Here is a 23,721-nt window from a genome sequence, read left to right as displayed (position 1 = left end):
TCTAGGTCAACGGGAAGTACCCTGTAGGTTTCTTGACAGACCGACAGACAGACAGACAGACAGACGTCTTCTAAAACAGAATTCCTGAACAGAAACCTGTGCATTTTAAAACAGATTTTTATTTATTTTTTACGCATCATAGTTTTGAATTCTCGTGCAAAATGTCGAAAACATACGACTGTAGTACGGAACTCTCGTTGCGCGAGCCTGACTCGCACTTGGCCGTTTTTTTTTAATTTATGTACGTATGTGTGTAGACTAGTATTCATCTGCTACCAGCTCCCTAATTATTACGTCACTACGCCACGCACCTTAAATGAAATTTCAAACAGGAAAGTGCGATGCGGGGGTTAAAAATAGGTCAATGTTTGGCCCTCAGTCCCTTCGAATGTTTAAGTATGAAATAAAGCTACTATTTATTTTGAAGAACCTTGACTCTTGAAGTTTCTTACCATACATATTACATACTTATACTACACTAGATAATGTCCGCAACTTCATCCGCGTTTTTTAAATCCCATGGGAACCCTTTGATTTTCCTAGCCAAAAATTTTCCTATGTCGGTTTCCGAGATGCAAGCTACCTCTGTACCAAATTTTATTAAATTGTTTAAGCAGATGGGCCTTTAAGAATCCCGTGGGAACTCTTTGATTTTCCGGGATAAAAAGTAGCCTATGTCACTCTCCAGCTAGGTGATTCGCTAACTCAGTGTCTAACACAGAATGATAGCCACCGAGGTTGGGTGGTTCTACATTGCTGCTTCACTGGGTGGTAGTAAAATATTTTTTCGTAGAAAACCTTCAACGGATTAAAAATAAGCTCTGTGTCCTTCCCCGGGATGTAAGCTAACTCTAAACCACATTTCATCAAAATCGGTTAAACTGTTGATCCGTGAAAAGCTATGAGACAGACAGACAGACACACTTTCGCATTTATAATATTAGTATGGATCAAAATCTTAACATGTACTGGCAAGTAAGTGGTTTTGTCTGGTGGCAGGCTAGTTACCACCAGCAAAGCCGTGCCGTCAATAAATTTAGCGTTCCGCTGTAGAAGCCGATGAGGGGTATGGGTTTAATGAAACTGCCATATCCCTTCCAAGTTCCAAGTTACCCCGCTTCCAACATAAACTGCCTCACTTACCATCAGGTGAGATCGCAGTCAAGGGCTAATTTATCACACATTATAAAGGCGAAAGACACGACAGACAGACAACCAAGTGATCCTATAAGGGTTCTTTTTTTCCTTTTGAGGTAGGTAGGTACGGTACGGGTTCCTAAAAACAAGCTATGTCAGCTATAAAAGATCTCCAATCGTCATGTCGGAGGACAAAATCTGGGGACATTAAAAAAAACTAGTCTCGATGCTTAAAAACAGAGTAATTCAGTAGATACGTACAGACATAAACATAAATACTGATATATAATTACTTACAACTGTGGTGAGCGTCGTAAAACTAGCCTTTATTAGCATAACACATAGCATAGCAACCTGTGAGGGCCAGACCTTCGTTATTTTATAAAAGCTGCTAAAAATCTGCGCTTTGTCCCCTGCCAGACACCCTTAAACTTTAATATACCTTGGGTGCCTGGCATGGGTTGCTACGATACTAAGTGTCTGGCAATGCATGACGTGATTTCTAATCATCATCATCATCATCAACCAGTAGACGTCCACTGCTGGACATAGGTCTCTTGTAGGGACTTCCACACGCCACGGTCTTGCGCCGCCTGTATCCAGCGGCTCCCAGCGACTCGTCTGATGTCGTCCGTCTAACTAGTGACCTAATGGGGATCTTCCAACGCTGCCTCTTCCGGTGCGAGGTCGCCATTCCAGCACCTTGGGACCCCAACTACTACTGGGATTTCTAATACTATTCCGAAAAAAAAATACATACATAAATACAGGTCAAACACATAGGGCCTTTGGCCTTCGCCGCTGTCGGGTAAAAAATAGACATTGACGACAGATTTTATACGACTTAGTTATCAGAGCCACCAAGATCCAAACTTCATAGTCACAGATCGTTTCTCCCTTTGTTAGGGACAGAACTTTCAGCTTTTATAAAATAACAAAGGTCTGGCCCTCGCGGGCTCTTAGTCCATAACCGTTTCACTGTACACGGTGTAGCGTGGACGACGAAGGTCGCTAGGTCGCGTGGTTGCAATTGATTTTTCCTTCTCGACCTCGGGTAACCTACAGAGTGGTAAGACTGAGGCCACACGATGCGTTTCCGGAGCGTTGCGGTGCCGCACCGTTGTGGATTTCAGTATTGGGTACCATACCACCACCACGCACCAGCACCAACGCACCACCCTTCCCCGCCTTCGTCTCTCTGATCCTAAGTCTGTTGCGCGTGCGGTGCGGCACCGCACGACCTCGTAACGCATCGTGTAGCATGGTAGGTACAGCGATTTATACAGGATGTAACCAGAACGCTAGCAAAAACGAAGACAGCTAATAGTACTGATGATTACTGATGTGATACTATAAATAAACGCGAAAAAAATATATATCCTATATTTTGTAATAGGTACCTATTTCAGATATATTGCAAATAAAACATCTGACTGATGCTAGAGGTCAACGAACGTTGCGTAAGTAGGCCATTCGGAGTCAATGCCGTGTCGTAGGTAGGGCATTGACCCAGTTTTGCGCGCTATACATTGCGGGTTTAAAAAATAGGTACTAAATAGCTAAAACTACAAAATGAGGCAAATGGTTATTGGTATTGGATTTTATTTAGATAGTATAAAAATAATGCTAAATTTTTGCTAGCGTTCTGGTTACACCCTGTATGTAGAATGACGCAGCGGCATCGCTCAGAGCGGGGACACACGATGCGTTGCGGCCGCGGCGGTGCGGCGCCGGAGCGGTGTCGCTGCGTCGTCTTACATAGAAATATCTGTGGCATGTCTCACGATGCGCTCCGGCGCCGCACCGGACTTGCAACCACCGAGACGAGGCGGGGAGGGGTGAATGCGTTGCGACCTTGCGACGTTGGAGCGGCACCGCTCAGTTGTTTTTAACCGACTTCAAAAAAAGGAGGAGGTTCTCAATTCGTCGGAATCTTTTTTTTTTTTTTTTTTTTTTATTTTTTTTTTTTATGTATGTTCCCCGATTACTCAAAAACGCCTGGACCGATTTTGAAAATTCTTTTTTTGTTTGAAAGGGTATACTTCAAAGTTGGTCCCATTTCAATTTGGTGAAGATCTGATGAACATCTTCGAAGATAGATACTGGAACTCCTCAACGGATAAGAGTAAATTGCTCGCGATCAGTGTAATAGCTTAGTAAACAGTAGATTTTTAACCAGTCATAGCATAATTCCATGGGGCCACTAAAAATTGTGAAATAAAAAAATTTTACAAAAAAAATAAAAACCGACTTCGTTACATAAACACTAAAAATTGAAAAATAATTTAATTTATTACCGAATATAATTATATATACAAGAGTTAATATAGTTCCATAATAATATTTTTTTGGGGTCGGTGCCAATGAGGTGCCATTGTGGAGTCCCATAAAAATATGAAGTCTAGACGATTCGCGCAGCTAAAGCTAATTGGCACCGGCACCAAAAAGTATTATTATGGAACTATATTAACTCTTGTATACATAATTATATTCGGTAATAAATTAAATTATTTTTCAATTTTTAGTGTTTATGTAACGAAGTCGGTTTTTATTTTTTTTGTAAAAATTTTTACTTTTTATTAACATACTGTCCAACGCTGCTACGGCACCGCTGCGACATAACAACGTTGCGGCGCCGCAACGCATCGTGTGCCCCCAGTCTTAGGCAGGCGCCGCACCGCCAACGCAACGCTTAGTGTGGCTTCACTCTTTAGTAGTGATTTGATGGCCGGAATCCGATAAGAACTTTTGTGGGGGTAATAACTAATAACACTCACTGAATATATATAATTGTAAACGTATATTAACCTTCGAACAAGGAGAGAGGAGTGTTATAAGTTTGACCCACTGAACTTTTAATTACTTAAATTAAATAAACACGCCATTTACTTTGACTCTCAGACCTGGGCGCGTTCGGAACCCCTCTAGCTTTAGTTTTAAGTACTTATTAACTATCACCTCGTCTATTTATTTAACTATCTAGTTTAAGTATGTATTACACATATAAGCGTCCCCCCGCTTCATACCCCGATTTCCATCTCGACCTGTCGCGTACCTAAAATTATCTCTCTGAAGCATGTGCAGAAACCGATTTCTTTTGATCTCTTCTTTTGGTTTTACTTTGTATTCATACTGTTATCCAAAATGTTCCCCCGCGTCACCGAAACACCCATGAAATATCGGTAACGCAAAGGAAAAAAAAACTGGTCAATTGCGATCAAACTTACGCACTGAGGGTGCGAGTCGCACTCGCACTTGGCCGGTTTTTTATCCACACGGATGAAGTACTGTACGGGCCATTCATCATCATCATCATGTTCAACCCATCGCCGGCTCACTACAGAGCAGTCTCCTCTCACAGTGAGTAGGGTTTTGGCCATAGTCTACGCTGGCCATGTACGGATTGGTAGACTTCACACACCTTTGAGAACATTATGGAGAACTCTCAGGCATGCAGGTTTTCTCACGATGTTTTCCTTCACCGTTAAAGCAAGTGATATTTAATTAATTAAAACGCACATAGCCCCGAAAAGTTAGAGGTGCGTGCCCGGGATCGAACCCCCGACCTCCGATTAGAAGGCGGACGTCCTAACCACTATCACACTATCTATCACAGCTTGCGGGGCATTATCTGGTAGGTATTAAGTATATAAGTTGTGTGTTTATTTTAGAATAGCATTTTTTTTTGTCTCTGTAGTTTATAAATAATAATAAAAATTGTTATCTATGAACTATTAATTCTTGTTTTGTTGAAAATAGCAGAGCAAAATTTGTGCTGCAAAAATTTATATTCGGTTATGGTGCATAAAAATAAATAAAAATGTGTTTTAGAATGCACAGGTGAAAACCTTTCATAATATGATACCCCACTTGATATAGTTATCTTACTTCGAAAATTGAAAACAATTTTTAGTTAAAATTATTAGTTCATGACCACAATTTAATTTTTTTTGTGTGATGTAACCACAAATTCACAATTTTCAGATTTTTCCCCGAATATCTGCTATGAGACCTACCTGCCAAATTTTATGATTCTAGGTTAACGGGAAGTAAGTAAGACAGACAGACAGGCAGACAGACAGACAACAAAGTGATCCTATAAGGGTTCCGCTTTTCCTTTTGAGGAATGGGACCTGTGGGAGGGACCTGTGAGACCATCGCCAATGGGATGCAATGGGTATGGGGAAGGTCAATCCACTGTGATATAGGTTTTACTAATAAGTGTATTCTTCTCTCAAAGTTGAGAAAACTAACCATTTCACCACGCTGCACTGGCCAAGTCTGAATTGGGTATTTTACTACTTTTGAATTTGATAAATATTATTACTTTATTATAAACTAGGATGAAAATAATGACATATGCTGAAAATTTTAAAAAATTAAAATCCAACAAAGATTTACAAAGTTACAGGCATTTTAATTTTGGAATGGTCTTCTATCCCTTTCTCGCAAAACGAAAATTTGTTTGAAACCGCACGAAGCTACTATGGCATTTGTCAAAATGACGTCATATTTTTATATTGTCTCTGTCTAATCAGAAATATTTAAATGCTTATATTTTTTTTTATTATTTGATCGATTTAATTAGTTTTTCAGTTTACGTCATTATTTTTATCCTAGTTTATAATAAAGTAACAAAAAAAATTTGAGTCAAATACCCAATTGGCAGACTTCAAGCACGCTGGTTCCCTCACCAAGTTTTCTATCACCGGTATTCTATTCAGTCTATACTATTTTCATCCAACATACAGCTATTGAGGTGCAATGTTTTATTTAAGTTTCATACGAGCTTTTACACTAGCTTTAAAATCTCGCCTGTAGGCAAGACAATATGGCTGAAATATTAAAAAGCGTACAACGCAACTGGCGCGACTGCAAGAAGTATTATTCAATGTTCCTGACAATATTTTGTAGTAGGTATTTATATTAGGCATCACGCACACCTGCAGAATGAAGTGGATTCCGTACCTTAATAGGAAAACAGGAACCCTTATTCACTCACTTCTTTGTCTGTCTGTCTGTCGTGTTTGTGAACAAGGGAAAAAAATCAAAATAAAGGGTCTCGTTGATCTAGAATCATGAAATTTGGCAGAGTCCGCGACAGGTCGAAATGGCAATCGAGGAGAGAACGCCCTTGCGCTGAACCGGTGCGGGCGAGCGCGGTGACGTGCGGGTGTGCGGGGCGTTCTTCGTCTAATACCCCGATTGCCATCTCAACCTGTCGCGTACTATATGTCTTTGTTGATATTTGTTATAATGTAATTTTAAGAATCCTAGTGAAAAATGTTAAGTGCATTACACGCGGGCATGATTTATATAGTAATTAGATAAGGCTAGCTTTAAGTTTTATTGTAATATTTTCATTAAAAAAACCAATAAATGTTATAGAAAGAAAGAAAGAAAGAAAGAAGGAAAAATGTTTATTTTGTAGTTTAACTCAGAATAGATGTCGTCCACTCCACTCTGAGATAATACAGAGCTGCGGATTTGAGCTTTCCTTTTCTGCTTTATATTATAAACAATTGCGACTCAGCACTCACTGTGGGCCACGGACTTATTGCATAAGCGACAGTGTAATTTTACTTAACTATAGCTCATGCCCACGACTTCGTCCGCGTGGATTACACGAATTTCAAACCCCTATTTCGTCCCCTTAGGGTTTGAATTTTCAAAAATCCTTTCTTAGCGGATGCCTACGTCATTATAGCTATCTGCGTGCCAAATTTCAGCACGATCCGTCCAGTAGTTTGAGCTGTGCATTGATAGATCAGTCAGTCAGTCACCTTTTCATTTTATATATTTAGAAAATGAGACGATTTTTTTCACATAATTGCAATTTTCGTAAGGATCTCTAATTATTTTGATAATAAAATATAGACTGTGTCACTCAGGAATAATGTAGCTTTCTACTGGTGAAAAAAATTTCAAAATCGGTTTGCTAGTTCCAGAGATTACCCCCTTACAAAGAGGCTTACTATTAGGTTTAAGACATTTACTGTTCCATAAAGGAATTTCCACTTAGATGGAACTTACAGGCTAGGCTATGTTATGAAAAAGTGGGTTACAAAATTTCATCTTAAGGGGCAAAGTAAATACTTAATTAAAATAGGTTAAGTAGTATTAGTATAGTGTATACATATAAGTCCCGCAAATTGCTATTGGACTGGAACCATGTCTCATTAACATCGAAATGACGTCAGCTGAAATAAAAATATACCATCAGCTCGAAACTTCAGTCTAGTGCTGACGTCACTAACATGGCGGCCACGCGTATTAGCAATTTACGGGACTTATATAGCTACACTAGCTATTTCTACTAAGCGACGCAGTTGTGGCCCAGCGTCAAGAGAAGATTCATTCAAATGTAAACGGATCACAGCAGACTTTAACCAGACTGTAGCGAGGGATATTACTGTAGTGATTAAGTAAAGGATTGTCTCTGCTTCTAACTATGAATCGCTATAATGTCTGAACCAGGTGTTTCGAGGAAATCCTGTTATTTATTCATAAACTGCATAGAACTGGGAAATTCTAATACACGTAGCACTACTTAGCATTTATAAACAGATCGTTACATATAGTACATAGTACATAGTACATAGTGTACTGTATAGATGGCAATCGGGGAGTGAATGCCCCGCACACCCACAGAGCTCCGCGCTAACCCGGTGCGGGCGATAGCTATTATGACATAGCCATCGAATAAGAAAGGATTTTAAACCCCTAAGGGGGTGAAATGGGAGTTTGAAATTTGTGTAGTCCACGCGGACGAAGTCGCGAGCATAAACTAGTCTACCTATAGAATAGAAGAGCCCCACCCATGCGAAGTTGGGCAGCAAGTTTTCAATTGCAAATGTTCTGGTTCGGGTAAAAACAGAAAAAACAGAAAACTGCCAAATAGTAAACACTCAAGCTCTATACACATAAAGTGTACAAATAGTGGAGTATTTTGCCTTTGAAAGCTTGTGTGTACACTTTGGTCTTGATACGGGCCATAGACACGAGTGTCATGAACATAAATATTGCAAAAAATCAATGTTAATACTGCTAAAAAAAATAATAAACACTTAATATCACGAAGCTGTGATAGCCTTGCGTTTTGGACTTGCGGGTTCGATCTCCGCCAACGCACCTCTAACTTAAAAAAAACCGGCCAAGTGCGAGTCAGGCTCGCGCAACGAGGGTTCCGTACTACAGTCGTATTTTTTCGACATTTTGCAAGATCATTCATAAACTATGATGCGTAAAAATAAATAAAAATCTGTTTTAGAATGTACAGGTGAAGACCTTTCATATGATACCCCACTTGATATAGTTATCTTACTTCGAAAATTGAAAATACTAACTATTAGTTTATGACCACAACTTAATTTTTTTGTGTGATATGACCACAAATTCACGGTTTTCAGATTTTTCCCCGAATGTCAGCTATAAGGCCTACCTACCTGCCAAATTTATGATTCTAGGTCAACGGGTAGTACCCTGTAGGTTTCTTGACAGACAACAAAGTGATCCTATAAGGAGTTCCGTTTTTCCTTTTGAGGTACGGAACCCTAAAAAGTTTATTTTACAAGTAATTTTGAATCATCAGATGCATCTACCACTGGTTCTCCGCCTCCTAATCAAAGGTCGGGGGTTCGATCCCGGTCACGCACCTCTAACTTTAAAAATATTTTTTTTACTCAATTAAACTTTTACAAGTATTTTTGAATCTACCACTGGTTCGGAATTCCTTTCCTACCGAGAAGAGTTTTCGGACTTCGGAGTTAAGTGCGTTTAAACTAATTAAATGTAACTTGCTTTAACGGCGAAGGAAAACATCGTGTGGAAACCTGCATGCCTGAGAGTTCTCCAAAATGTTTTCAAATGGGAAAAGTTGAAAGTATTTTATCAGTTATCAAAACGACGCTTGTACGTGCATAACTTCCGAATAACTGCATCAAATTGGATAACTCTTTTTTTGTGTTCGTTATTTTACAGGGCAAAATTTGTATGAAAGATTTTTTTTGGAAAAACCACAGGAAAAGACAGTCCCCGTGGGACGTCGACGAAGTCGTGGGCAACAGCTAGCAATGATAGCTAGTAGTGAGAGGAGTTTAGGCCATAGTCTACCACGCTGGCCACGTGCGGATTGGTAGACTTCACACACATTTGAGAACATTATTGAGAACTCTCAGCATTCAGGTTTCCTCACGATGTTTGCCTTTACCGTTAAAGGAAACAATATTTAAAACTCCGAAAAGTTAGCGTGCCCGGGATCGAACCCCCGACCTCTGATTAGAAGGTGGACGTCCTAACCACTAGGCTATCACAGCTTCTATATACTGATATACTAATGTTTTATTTGTATTTTGGTTCCAATGTTATACCTATAAATACCTACTAGTTATGTTTGGAGATTAATAAATAAAAGATCGGGTACAAACTTGTTGACAATAACTTACCTACGACCCCTAAACTTTTTTGAAATAAATCGTAGCGTCTGCCAACACTGGAAATAATAAATTTTGGAATCAGTCCAGTAGTCTTGAAGCTTGCCTACTTGTTACATATAAACAAACAAACAATTATTATTATTTCAGTTACAATATGGCTAAATCATAATCATTTGTTGAACCCACCGCCGCGGCCCCGCCGGTGCGGCGCGTACAGGTGGGCCTTTCAACCTGTGTATCTCTCTCCGGTCGTTCCTTCATCGCTGAAGATCGTGGTCCTGGCAAACTGCCCTCGAATGGATTATCTGTTTCCACCGGCTTCTGTTGGTGGCCATTTTAACGATGTGATAAAATCCACACCTGCTGGACTCCTTTAGCTGGTCGAACCACCTAGTTGGCGAGCGGCCTCTCGCTCTTTTGCCCTCAGTGTTTAATAGTGACGGGCATTAGCTTTTCTAAGCTGTCGTCCCCCCGCCGTATAATGTGGCCAAAATATGAGAGCAGTCGTTGGTAACATATGGAGGAGAGTCGAGCAGTGATTCGAGTTGCGAAAGGATAGACACGTTTGTCGGCGAAGTCACGGGCATCAGCTAGTTAGTAATTTTATAAAAGTGTATTTAAAGGCGGTCTCTCTGTCAGTCGCTCCATACAAACGTAGTTTGGTGCTCACTTAAATATTAACCAATCAAACTCGATGTAATTCCGTAGACACGTTCTAAAAACTAATATCTATGTCTGTGGTTTGCTATGACTTCCATAAAAATAACTATTTCTGAAGTTTCGAATATTTGTAAATTCTAAAGACTGTATAACTTTGAAACTGAATATTTTACGGGAAATTTGGAAAACCACAGACATAGATATTAGTCCCTAGAACGTATCTATAAAATTTTATTGAGTTTTTTTTAAAGAATATTAGCTATGTTAAATGACTAATATTCCCCTTCCTCTCTAACTAAGCGTCAAGCTTGTGCTAGGAGTAGGTACGACGATATTGCAACCGTCGACCTTTCGGTTTTCAGTCCACTCCTTTACCCGTTGAGCTATTGAGGCTCTAATTGGTTTAGTTGAATTGGTTTTCAAATGAGAGCCAAACTACGTTTCTTAAGAGCGCATTACAGTTAGACCCCTCTTAAGAATACCGACAGAATATAAAACAAGTTTTAAATATGCGAAATAATTTGCTAAAATTCTAGCGAGACTTTAGTGCAGCGTTGCCGTGACGTCACAAAATGAAACTTTCAGGCTTGGCATATTTTGGTATGACAACAAAACAAGTTGATATTATGTTCGTACAATTCAGTAGAATTTGTGAGTCAATTTTGTTACAATTTTATTTGTCACAGACCGTGTACAAGCTAACTTTTTGTCGCGCCTTTTTGCTGTGGAATTTTAGGATTCCGTAGTTACACGAGTAACCCTTATAGTTTCATGCAGTCCTTATAGTTTCATCTATGTTTTTAAAAATAAATTAAGTAGGTACATAATTCGCACAACATTTTTAAAATACTTAAATCCACGCGGAAGAAGTCGCAACTATCATATTGTAATACAGTTCTTGCAATTCACGAAGGCTAGTGAACTTTACTTGTGGTAACGTCGTTTACATGGTCATTGCGTAAGTGTGCGTGCATGTCGGACCAATCAGTCGCGAGCAAGCGCTGTCAAACGCACACATTTAGTGTACCTTACGTATACCGATACGACTTAAACACAAGCATGAGTCAGTGGCCTTCGTGAAATGCATGAACTATACTAGCTTTTGCCCGCGACTTGTTCCGTAGACTATAAAAACAAAGGAGCGGGTGTGGTGGTGCTCAATAGAGAATCAACAGTAGATGTCTACAGGCTAATGATGATGATGAAACACGAGATTTCATTATGAGCTTAACGCAAAATGTGAGCCTGGTAACGAGGGTGGTGTTACTCCTAACACTCTTTTGTTAATATTTAAGTCGCAAAACTTTGTTGCAAAAGTTGTCGATCGATCGAGACGGCACGTTTTGTTGACGAAAACATTCTCAATAGAAAGCAATGTCATACAAAAAGGTTTTAGAATGAGGCTTGTCGTAGACGGCTGATTATATTCGGTTTTTTTTAATAGAGATAGCGAGCAAACGAGCAGGCGGGTCACCTGATGTTAAGTGATTACCGCCGCCCATGAACATTTGCAGCACTAGAGGAACCGCCGATGCGTTGCCAGCCTTTTAGGAATTTGTTGGTCCGCCCCTTGAATAACCCCATGTTGTAATCGAGTGGGAACACCGCCGATGGGAGTTGGTTCTACAGTTTGCACGTGCGTGGAAAGAAGGATCTGGCACAGCGGACGGTCGAAGTGCACCAGACACCCAGGTGGTGAGGGTGAAATTCCTTACGGTGGCGCGCGGTGCGGTTGTAGAAAAAAGAGGGTGGAATGAGGTCCAAAAGCTCTTCAGAGCACTCCCCATTATAAAGGCGATAGAACACGCATAGAGAGCTAACGTCTCTTAGTTTGGGATCGTTCACAAGTCTGTTCACTCAAAGTCGCCGAAATTAGAACACACTGTTGAGTTCCTTGCCTCAGGAGAACATGGTTTCTTGATAAATGTTGTTTTCGTGGTCTAGATCACACTTCACACTAATATTAAAAGGCGAAAGTTTGTATGTGTGTATGTGTGTGTTTATGTTTGTTATTCTTTCACGCAAAAACTACTGTATGGATTTGGCTGAAATTTTGAATGGAGATAGATTATACCCTGAATGAATACAAAGGCTACTTTTTATCCTGGAACATCAAAGAGTTTTCACCATATTTTTTTAAAGCTATATTCACTCAAACGAAGTCGCGGGCATCAGTTAGTACCTATATCATAAAGGGCAAAGGCTATCTTAAGTAAAACATGAAATAAATCAATTCATTCATTCATCAACTCAAATTCGCCGAAAATAGAAGACACGTCTCCTAACATAAATAAAAAAAATCTTCATTCATTCATTCTATTCCTGCTAGGCTATGAGATATACTTACATACGAGATTTTACATCTCGCCAACATTGATCGAATCATTAATCCGATTGCACTGAAACTTCGTACAATTGGTGTCAACACTTCCGTGAAGATTTCTAACATCAATCGCGCGCCATAGGCAGATTGGAACGCATGCAGGGCTTAAGTTACTTATTACAATAACACACGTCATCTTAATAGACGTTCATCAGAGTCTAATAAAGAGAATAATAAAAATGAGCATAATATGTAAGTACAGATTTGGTGGTGTTCCAAGTTTTAGCACTATTATGTTCAATTATCTATGGCAATCCAAGAAACTATATTTCAACCATCAAATATTAAAGAATTGGTTCTTTATGAGTTACTAGCTGATGCCCGCGGCTTCGCAGGCGTGGATGTAGGTTTTAAAAATCCCGTGGGAACTTTTGATTTACCAGGACAAAAATATCAGGATATCTCAATACCAAATTTCGTAGAAACATTTAAACGCATGATTCTTTAAAAATCCCATAGCAACAGATTTAAATTATTTAAGAATGCAATTCCTTACAGCATCAGGGCTGAGCAGTTGGGTCCTCGAGTTAAAAAAGTATTTACTTGGTAGGTACCTCCGTAGGTATAGCCGACAGTTTCTAAATTCCATCAATATTTGTGGTCAGGTCCCGTACAGCATCAGAATTGAGGAATTGGAATCCAAATTATTTATGGGACAATATTTCAAAGTCTATCTATTATATCTATCTATATTCTATCGATTAAAAAAAGTACTCAAATCGGTTAAGAAATCTCGAAGATTTCATTTTATTTTATTTTATTTATTTTATTCGTTTTTTGCAATCAACGGCGATATATACAATATAATTTTACATAATAACAGACTGAAAATAAGGCCAAATAGGATTACAATTTTTTACAGATTACTTAAATAGATATTAATTATAAATTTATAACAGTACGTTTGATAATTTAAACAAGCTTTACAATAATATAATAATATGAAAATATAAAAGTCAATTAACTAGTAAAAATACCTAGTAGGTGATGATGAATATAGGTAGAAATAGGTTAAAAAAGTAGCCTATGTTACTCCTTGATCAAACCGCTACTTGTCTGTGAAGGTCACGTCAAAATAGGTTCCGCGGTTCCGAAGATTTGCCCGTTCAAACAGACAGACACTTCAATTTAGGTTTTTAAAAATCCCGTGGGAACTCTTGCATTTTATTTAATTTAAGTATTTTATTTTTCAAAGAACAACGGCACTTATTAAAGAAATTTTCACTTCAAAAACGGAATCATATTCGTTTAGCTTTACACTACTTATAAGTTCGACGCTTCTGCAGCACTCTCACCGTTTAAAATAACCAATTTAGACAAAACTATCTAAACAGCAGTTTCAGTAATGCTCTGCCCGAATAGTCTAAACGCTATAAAAGCGGATAGGTGCCTCACAGTCATGTTAACTCAGCGTTTATTTAGCATAAAGTACGATAAACTTTTATGTCCAGTATTAAAGATAGAAGACACGGTCTGCCCGCGAAATTCAAATTTAATTTGGTTTTTCGCAATTTGTAAACTAATACGACAAAGTAGGCTTATGGCATTCAAATTGAGCCCCTAGCAGTATCATCTTCACAGGCTTAAATACAAAATTCTTGAAAGGGTCCAGTTTAAGAAATTAGTCAAAATAATAAGTTTGACGTGAGCTACTCACAAATTATTTTGACTAATTTATTAAACTGAATACTTTATAGTCATTGATCGTTCCTCCCTGTGTTGGGGACAATACGCAGAGAAACTTTCAGCTTTTATAAAATAATTATAAAATAAAATAACAAAGGTGTGGCACGCACTGGCTCTCTCTCTCTCTAACATATTTTCACGGAAATCTGAGAAACAAAACTGTAAGCGCGGTAGGGTTACCTTCTCTGAAACAATTTTCAATGCAAGTCTCAATGCACTCTTAAACAGTAAATTACATAAAGTACTTAAGCTATAAGCAGTTTACGTTCATACCTTCACATCATCTATGTCTTCAAGATAGGGCCTACATCAAGATGTTGATCCAATATAATTGTATCATTTGTGAGTCTTCAACTTAATGCTCGTACATGAATCGGTGCAAATATGCATTCCTATGTTTTCTTAACAATATGTTAGCCTTTATTGAGTTTTTTGTCATATTGTTCATACGTGACGAACCGAAAGACATTAATTTTTAGGGGTCCGTACCTCAAAAGGAAAAAAGGAGCCCTTATAGGCTCACTTTGCTGTCTGTCAATAAACCTATAGGGTGCTTCCCGTTGACCTAGAATCATGAAAGGAAAAAAGGTAGATCTTATAGCAGATAATATGAGGGGGAAAATCTCATCATCATCATCATCATCATCATCAACCAATAGACGTCCACTGCTGGACATAGGTCTCTTGTAGGGACTTCCACACGCCACGGTCATGCGCCGCCTGGATCCAGCGGCTCCCTGCGACTCGTCTAATGTCGTCCGTCCACCTAAGTAGGGAAAATCTATAAACTGTGAATTTATGGTTACATCACAAGAAAAACATTAAAATGTGTTCATGAACAAATATTGCTATTATCAACTTTCAAAGTAAGATTACTATACCAAGTGGAGTATCATATGAAAGGGCTTTACTTGTACATTTTAAAACAAATTTTTATTTATTTTTAGGTATACTTAATAGTTTTTGAATTATCGGGCAAAATGTCGACAAAATATGATTTTAGTACGGAACTCTCAGTGCGCGAGTCTGACTCGCACTTGGCCGGTTTTATCCTGAAAATCATTGAGTTCTCACGGGATTTTGTATTACCTAAATCCAGCCGGACGAAATCGTGGGCCATCAGCTAGTAAAGAAAATAAAGATATTGTATTAACAACAAAACAATATTTAATTATTTGCAGCTTTAAATATTGTAGTAGCTACGTATAATAATTTAATACGCCAGAAATTAATGTCAGCTTGCAACGCCGGTCCCAGAAGAGCTTAATCGAGGAGCTGCAGGCAAGCGGCTTACCATATAATCGGCTTTTGTAGGACGAAAAATAAAATTTTATTTTGTTAAGTATATTTTTTATATTCAACTCTAAAGCTCAACGCACAGCCTAAACCAGGCACTGGTTGTTGGCAAGGATCTGGCACAGCGGACGGTCGAAGTGCACCAGACACCCAGGTGGTGAGGGTGAAATTCCTTACGGTGGCGCGCGGTGCGGTTGTAGAAAAAAGAGGGTGGAATGAGGTCCAAAAGCTCTTCAGAGCACTCCCCATTATAAAGGCGATAGAACACGCATAGAGAGCTAACGTCTCTTAGTTTGGGATCGTTCACAAGTCTGTTCACTCAAAGTCGCCGAAATTAGAACACACTGTTGAGTTCCTTGCCTCAGGAGAACATGGTTTCTTGATAAATGTTGTTTTCGTGGTCTAGATCACACTTCACACTAATATTAAAAGGCGAAAGTTTGTATGTGTGTATGTGTGTGTTTATGTTTGTTATTCTTTCACGCAAAAACTACTGTATGGATTTGGCTGAAATTTTGAATGGAGATAGATTATACCCTGAATGAATACAAAGGCTACTTTTTATCCTGGAACATCAAAGAGTTTTCACCATATTTTTTTAAAGCTATATTCACTCAAACGAAGTCGCGGGCATCAGTTAGTACCTATATCATAAAGGGCAAAGGCTATCTTAAGTAAAACATGAAATAAATCAATTCATTCATTCATCAACTCAAATTCGCCGAAAATAGAAGACACGTCTCCTAACATAAATAAAAAAAATCTTCATTCATTCATTCTATTCCTGCTAGGCTATGAGATATACTTACATACGAGATTTTACATCTCGCCAACATTGATCGAATCATTAATCCGATTGCACTGAAACTTCGTACAATTGGTGTCAACACTTCCGTGAAGATTTCTAACATCAATCGCGCGCCATAGGCAGATTGGAACGCATGCAGGGCTTAAGTTACTTATTACAATAACACACGTCATCTTAATAGACGTTCATCAGAGTCTAATAAAGAGAATAATAAAAATGAGCATAATATGTAAGTACAGATTTGGTGGTGTTCCAAGTTTTAGCACTATTATGTTCAATTATCTATGGCAATCCAAGAAACTATATTTCAACCATCAAATATTAAAGAATTGGTTCTTTATGAGTTACTAGCTGATGCCCGCGGCTTCGCAGGCGTGGATGTAGGTTTTAAAAATCCCGTGGGAACTTTTGATTTACCAGGACAAAAATATCAGGATATCTCAATACCAAATTTCGTAGAAACATTTAAACGCATGATTCTTTAAAAATCCCATAGCAACAGATTTAAATTATTTAAGAATGCAATTCCTTACAGCATCAGGGCTGAGCAGTTGGGTCCTCGAGTTAAAAAAGTATTTACTTGGTAGGTACCTCCGTAGGTATAGCCGACAGTTTCTAAATTCCATCAATATTTGTGGTCAGGTCCCGTACAGCATCAGAATTGAGGAATTGGAATCCAAATTATTTATGGGACAATATTTCAAAGTCTATCTATTATATCTATCTATATTCTATCGATTAAAAAAAGTACTCAAATCGGTTAAGAAATCTCGAAGATTTCATTTTATTTTATTTTATTTATTTTATTCGTTTTTTGCAATCAACGGCGATATATACAATATAATTTTACATAATAACAGACTGAAAATAAGGCCAAATAGGATTACAATTTTTTACAGATTACTTAAATAGATATTAATTATAAATTTATAACAGTACGTTTGATAATTTAAACAAGCTTTACAATAATATAATAATATGAAAATATAAAAGTCAATTAACTAGTAAAAATACCTAGTAGGTGATGATGAATATAGGTAGAAATAGGTTAAAAAAGTAGCCTATGTTACTCCTTGATCAAACCGCTACTTGTCTGTGAAGGTCACGTCAAAATAGGTTCCGCGGTTCCGAAGATTTGCCCGTTCAAACAGACAGACACTTCAATTTAGGTTTTTAAAAATCCCGTGGGAACTCTTGCATTTTATTTAATTTAAGTATTTTATTTTTCAAAGAACAACGGCACTTATTAAAGAAATTTTCACTTCAAAAACGGAATCATATTCGTTTAGCTTTACACTACTTATAAGTTCGACGCTTCTGCAGCACTCTCACCGTTTAAAATAACCAATTTAGACAAAACTATCTAAACAGCAGTTTCAGTAATGCTCTGCCCGAATAGTCTAAACGCTATAAAAGCGGATAGGTGCCTCACAGTCATGTTAACTCAGCGTTTATTTAGCATAAAGTACGATAAACTTTTATGTCCAGTATTAAAGATAGAAGACACGGTCTGCCCGCGAAATTCAAATTTAATTTGGTTTTTCGCAATTTGTAAACTAATACGACAAAGTAGGCTTATGGCATTCAAATTGAGCCCCTAGCAGTATCATCTTCACAGGCTTAAATACAAAATTCTTGAAAGGGTCCAGTTTAAGAAATTAGTCAAAATAATAAGTTTGACGTGAGCTACTCACAAATTATTTTGACTAATTTATTAAACTGAATACTTTATAGTCATTGATCGTTCCTCCCTGTGTTGGGGACAATACGCAGAGAAACTTTCAGCTTTTATAAAATAATTATAAAATAAAATAACAAAGGTGTGGCACGCACTGGCTCTCTCTCTCTCTAACATATTTTCACGGAAATCTGAGAAACAAAACTGTAAGCGCGGTAGGGTTACCTTCTCTGAAACAATTTTCAATGCAAGTCTCAATGCACTCTTAAACAGTAAATTACATAAAGTACTTAAGCTATAAGCAGTTTACGTTCATACCTTCACATCATCTATGTCTTCAAGATAGGGCCTACATCAAGATGTTGATCCAATATAATTGTATCATTTGTGAGTCTTCAACTTAATGCTCGTACATGAATCGGTGCAAATATGCATTCCTATGTTTTCTTAACAATATGTTAGCCTTTATTGAGTTTTTTGTCATATTGTTCATACGTGACGAACCGAAAGACATTAATTTTTAGGGGTCCGTACCTCAAAAGGAAAAAAAGGAGCCCTTATAGGCTCACTTTGCTGTCTGTCAATAAACCTATAGGGTGCTTCCCGTTGACCTAGAATCATGAAAGGAAAAAAGGTAGATCTTATAGCAGATAATATGAGGGGGAAAATCTCATCATCATCATCATCATCATCATCAACCAATAGACGTCCACTGCTGGACATAGGTCTCTTGTAGGGACTTCCACACGCCACGGTCATGCGCCGCCTGGATCCAGCGGCTCCCTGCGACTCGTCTAATGTCGTCCGTCCACCTAAGTAGGGAAAATCTATAAACTGTGAATTTATGGTTACATCACAAGAAAAACATTAAAATGTGTTCATGAACAAATATTGCTATTATCAACTTTCAAAGTAAGATTACTATACCAAGTGGAGTATCATATGAAAGGGCTTTACTTGTACATTTTAAAACAAATTTTTATTTATTTTTAGGTATACTTAATAGTTTTTGAATTATCGGGCAAAATGTCGACAAAATATGATTTTAGTACGGAACTCTCAGTGCGCGAGTCTGACTCGCACTTGGCCGGTTTTATCCTGAAAATCATTGAGTTCTCACGGGATTTTGTATTACCTAAATCCAGCCGGACGAAATCGTGGGCCATCAGCTAGTAAAGAAAATAAAGATATTGTATTAACAACAAAACAATATTTAATTATTTGCAGCTTTAAATATTGTAGTAGCTACGTATAATAATTTAATACGCCAGAAATTAATGTCAGCTTGCAACGCCGGTCCCAGAAGAGCTTAATCGAGGAGCTGCAGGCAAGCGGCTTACCATATAATCGGCTTTTGTAGGACGAAAAATAAAATTTTATTTTGTTAAGTATATTTTTTATATTCAACTCTAAAGCTCAACGCACAGCCTAAACCAGGCACTGGTTGTTGGCAACACCAACAAAACTTCATCTGTAACGTATGACAGTCAGTCAGTTAGACATTATTTTTCACTCTCTTGCATTCGGACCGCTGCAATGTAAACACTTCTCTTTCGCTTTCCATAATAGTTACAGTGTGTGCCACAATCTATTTTCGTGGTTTTATTCATACGAAGCACCTAATTTGTGCCTGAGCCTAACACTCCATCACTGTTGGTATGGGGCAGAACTGTCGTGAACTGTGTCTGGGGTTAAACTTAAACATTTTGATAACAGGTTTCTCTTATGGCTAAATCCGCGAGTAGGTACGAATAGTAAAACGATACTTTATCGGGTAACGAGGGAAATTTAATGCGTTCTGATCATAACGTCGTGTTGTTGATCATTATTCTCTTCCAGTTGCCATCGATAACAGCCAGCCATAAATTCCGTATACTGCTTTTGCCTGCTGACTTCACATACGTGTAGGAATTTATTATTGACTAGCTGATCCACGCAGGCGAAGCCGCGGGAATCAGCTAGTCAATTTAGGTTTTTAATGTTCACAACTTCATCCGCGTTGATTTAGGTTTTTAAAAATCCCGTGTTTTTTTTATTTTCCGGGACAAAAAGTATCATAATGTCCATCACCGGGATCGTCAAAATCGGTTAATGACCGTCCCATTCGTGGTCTTATTGCAGTCAAATATCATATCCACCCTATCATATAATTAATTCAATTTTCCATCTGGAGCGCGCGAACTTTTTATACGTAGGTATTTACAAGTGATTATTTTACGACACCATAATAATATTGTATTACTAGCTTTTGCTCGCGACTTCGTCCGCGTGGACTACACAAATTTCAAACCTATATTTCACCCCCTTAGGGGTTTAATTTTCAAAAACCCTTTCTTAGCGGATGCCTACGTCATAATAGCTATCTGCATGCCAAATTTCAGCCTGATCCGTCCAGTAGTTTGAGCTGTGCGTTGATAGATCAGTCAGTAAGTCAGTTAGTCACCTATTTTTTTATATATATTCAGATTATAGGGTTCAAAGTTTATATTGGCAATGGGGATGATGACAAGGTCGAAAATAAATTATTTCAAGGGGGTCTTCCAAAATTCGTATAATCCACATTCACTGCTAGATTTAAGTTTGCTAATCATTTTTAAATATTAAACATCGAATCAACTAAAAAAGTACGTCAAATTACGTCAAATGTGTATGACGTCACATCTGTATATTTCATACATCGATAAAGAAAAAGATGCACTGAACATAAAATCCGAGATTCTCCAATACACCGCTAAAGTTGAATAAAACCATGTAAGTAAAAAAATTAATATCCCGAACCGAAAAACCTTCGAATGACGCGTTAAACCACGCACCTAAAGGTTTTATTTAATCGCATTTGTCTCTTACAGGATGTTAATCAATCACGTTCGGCCTCGCGCCACCGCCGCCGGCCGCAGCGTTCAATGAAAACCATTTATTTCACTTGCTTTAATAAAACCGCGAAACGCGTAGGGGTACTCACTATTTATAGATGACATCGGATGTTCTCTACAAAAATAGTCTTTCTTTAAGTCAAGAGTGAATAGGCATCTTCTAGGCAAGCGCACTCCATCTTAGGCTGCATCACCACTTTGCACCAGGTCTGATTGCAGCCAAGCGCTAGTCTATAAATAAATTAAACCGCAAAACGCGTAGGGGTACTCCCTATTTATAGATGACATCGGATGTTCTCTACAAAAATAGTCTTCCTTCAAGTCAAAAGTGAATAGAATAGGCATCTTCTAGGCAAAGCGCACTCCATCCTACTTCATCATCAAAATAAATAAACTTGCATGCCTGAGAGTTCTCAAAGGTGTGTGAAGTCTACTTACTAATCCGCACATGGCCAGCGTGGTAGACTATGCCCAAAACCCTTCTCACTCTGAGAGGAGACCCGTGCTATGTAATGAGCCGGCGGCGATGGGTTGATCATGATGATGATGACTATGTATACTTACTTTGAATAAAATATTTGAATTGAATTGAATGAGAGCCTAATTACATTTGTGTGGAGCTCACTACGAATAAACCCCTCTTAACCCAACTAAATGCAATTTCGTAGACACATTTTACTATCAGCTTTGTCGGTGTATGGTTTGTTAGATTTTTGTAAAAATGTGTAGTAATGACTGCCTGACTGAGACTGATCTATCAACGCACAGCTCAAACTACTGGATGGATCGGGCTGAAATTTGGTATGCAGATAGCTATTATGACGTAAGCATCCGATAAGGAAGGATTTTTTGAAAATTCAACCACTAAGGGGGTGAAATAGGGGTTTGATATTTGTGTAGTCCACGCGGACCTAGTCGCGAGCATCAGCTAGTTTCTATTAAAATATACCTACCCATTGAAGTAATAAATAGAATTACCTGATAATTTCCTGATAATGTGCCGAAAGATAAAATTAGTTTAAGTTTTGTTACTATAATTTCTCATTAAGTGAAATTTGTATATCTGATTTCTTTTGAGAATAAAATTCTTTAACCACATTTCCTTCATAAGTCATTTTGCTAGTTTAAAATAATTACCTACATTTTGTCCTTTGAACTATTTCACTATTCACCTCGCATACTTGCATCAGGGGCTATTATTAATTTTCCCACTTTGTTAGGAGCTACCAAGATAGAGCCTGCTGTCACCATAAATATTTCACAGTCATTCTACCCTCTAGAATCAGAAGCATCGTTTATATGTTTATGTTATCTTATCAAACGGCCTATTAAATTCCTCCTCCTTCCTTTTAACAGAGTGACTATTTCAGTATTATTATTATATTTACATTATGCCCGCGACTTTGTCTGCGTGGATTATAGGTACAAATTTCAAACCCCTGTTTTAGCCCTTTAGGGATTAAGTTAACAAAAATCGTTTCTTAGTGGATGTCTACATCATAATATCTAGCTTCAGCTCAATCCGACCAGTAGTTTGAGATGTGCGTTGTTAAATCACTCAGTCAGTCAGTCAGCTTTTGATTTTATATACGTATACACTAGTTTATGCCCGCGACTTTATCCGCGTGGACTGCACAAATTTCAAATCCCTGTTTTACCCCTTTAGGGATATTTTCATAATTCATTTCTTAACGGAAGTCTACGATACAATAGCTATCTGCATGCTAAATTCCAACCAGATTCATCCAGTAGTTTGAGTTGTGCGTTAATAGATCAGTCAATCAGTCAGTCAGTACCTAAGCCTTTACTTCTATATATAATACATAGATTTATATAACGGTTCGATAAACCTTACGAAAATTAAAACGCAGCGCAACTCACCGCACTGTGGTGGGCGCTAGCTCTTAGAATAATGTTTACATATTTGTGCTTGTTTCTGGATAGTTTGGAGAGATTTTTCCTTTTTCATAAAGAAAATACAAAATAAATTACTTCATTGGTCAAGTTATTAACGCTCCTCGGTACACCGCTCTCGACTTCGAGTTAATATTAAATTTTCTTTGAAATAGCTCACTTGCCAAGATTCTTAGTTAATTAGACTTTATTATACGTTGAAAATACAATAAACACTTCCATTTCTCATTGGCAGATGAATTTATGCAACAAATGCGGAAATGCGGACTGCGTATTGCGATAAATCTAAATATATAAAAGGAAAAGGTGGCTGACTGACTGACTGATTTATCAACGCACAGCTCAAACTATTGGACGGATCGAGCTGAAATTTGGCATGCAGATAGCTATTATGTCGTAGGCATCCGCTAAGAAAGGATTTTTGAAAATTCAATCCTTAAGGGGGTGAAATAGGGGTTTGAAATTTGTGTAGTCCACGCGGACGGAGTCGCGAGCATAAGCTAATATAAATTAAGAGGAGTTTAAAGTGGTCAGCGCAGACCGACTGAAAAGGACAAAGCTGTTTGAGCTCGTCTTTTAATGACTGAAACAAGAATGCCACAGGCTGCAGGCAAAACAATCTTAATTTCCTACTTGATTTGCATTTTCACAAATCAAATATTTAACTCTCCCGCAACCGACTTCAAGCAGCGTTGCTTCGAGCTGCGAGCATTAATTAATTTTCTTACGGTTCTTAATATACTAGCTGCCGTCCGCCACTTCGTTCGTGTGGAATTACGTTATTTAAAAATCCCGTGGGAACTCTTTGATTTTCCGGGACAAAAAGTTTTTGTCACTCTCCAGGTCTTTAT

The 23,721-nt window shown here is 38.1% G+C and overlaps 1 protein-coding gene across 6 annotated transcripts in view; it reads left to right on the top strand.

Moving 5' to 3' along the window:
• Positions 1–23,721, top strand: part of Sh (Potassium voltage-gated channel protein Shaker) — a 345,233-nt gene that overhangs the window by 198,371 nt on the left and 123,141 nt on the right. The gene's annotated exons all lie outside the window — the stretch shown is intronic.

Source organism: Maniola hyperantus, chromosome Z (assembly GCF_902806685.2).
Source record: "Maniola hyperantus chromosome Z, iAphHyp1.2, whole genome shotgun sequence".
NCBI classification, from domain to species: Eukaryota; Metazoa; Arthropoda; class Insecta; order Lepidoptera; family Nymphalidae; genus Maniola; species Maniola hyperantus.
Note: the sequence above shows the minus strand (reverse complement) of the source record. Positions and strands in the feature narration are given on the sequence as shown.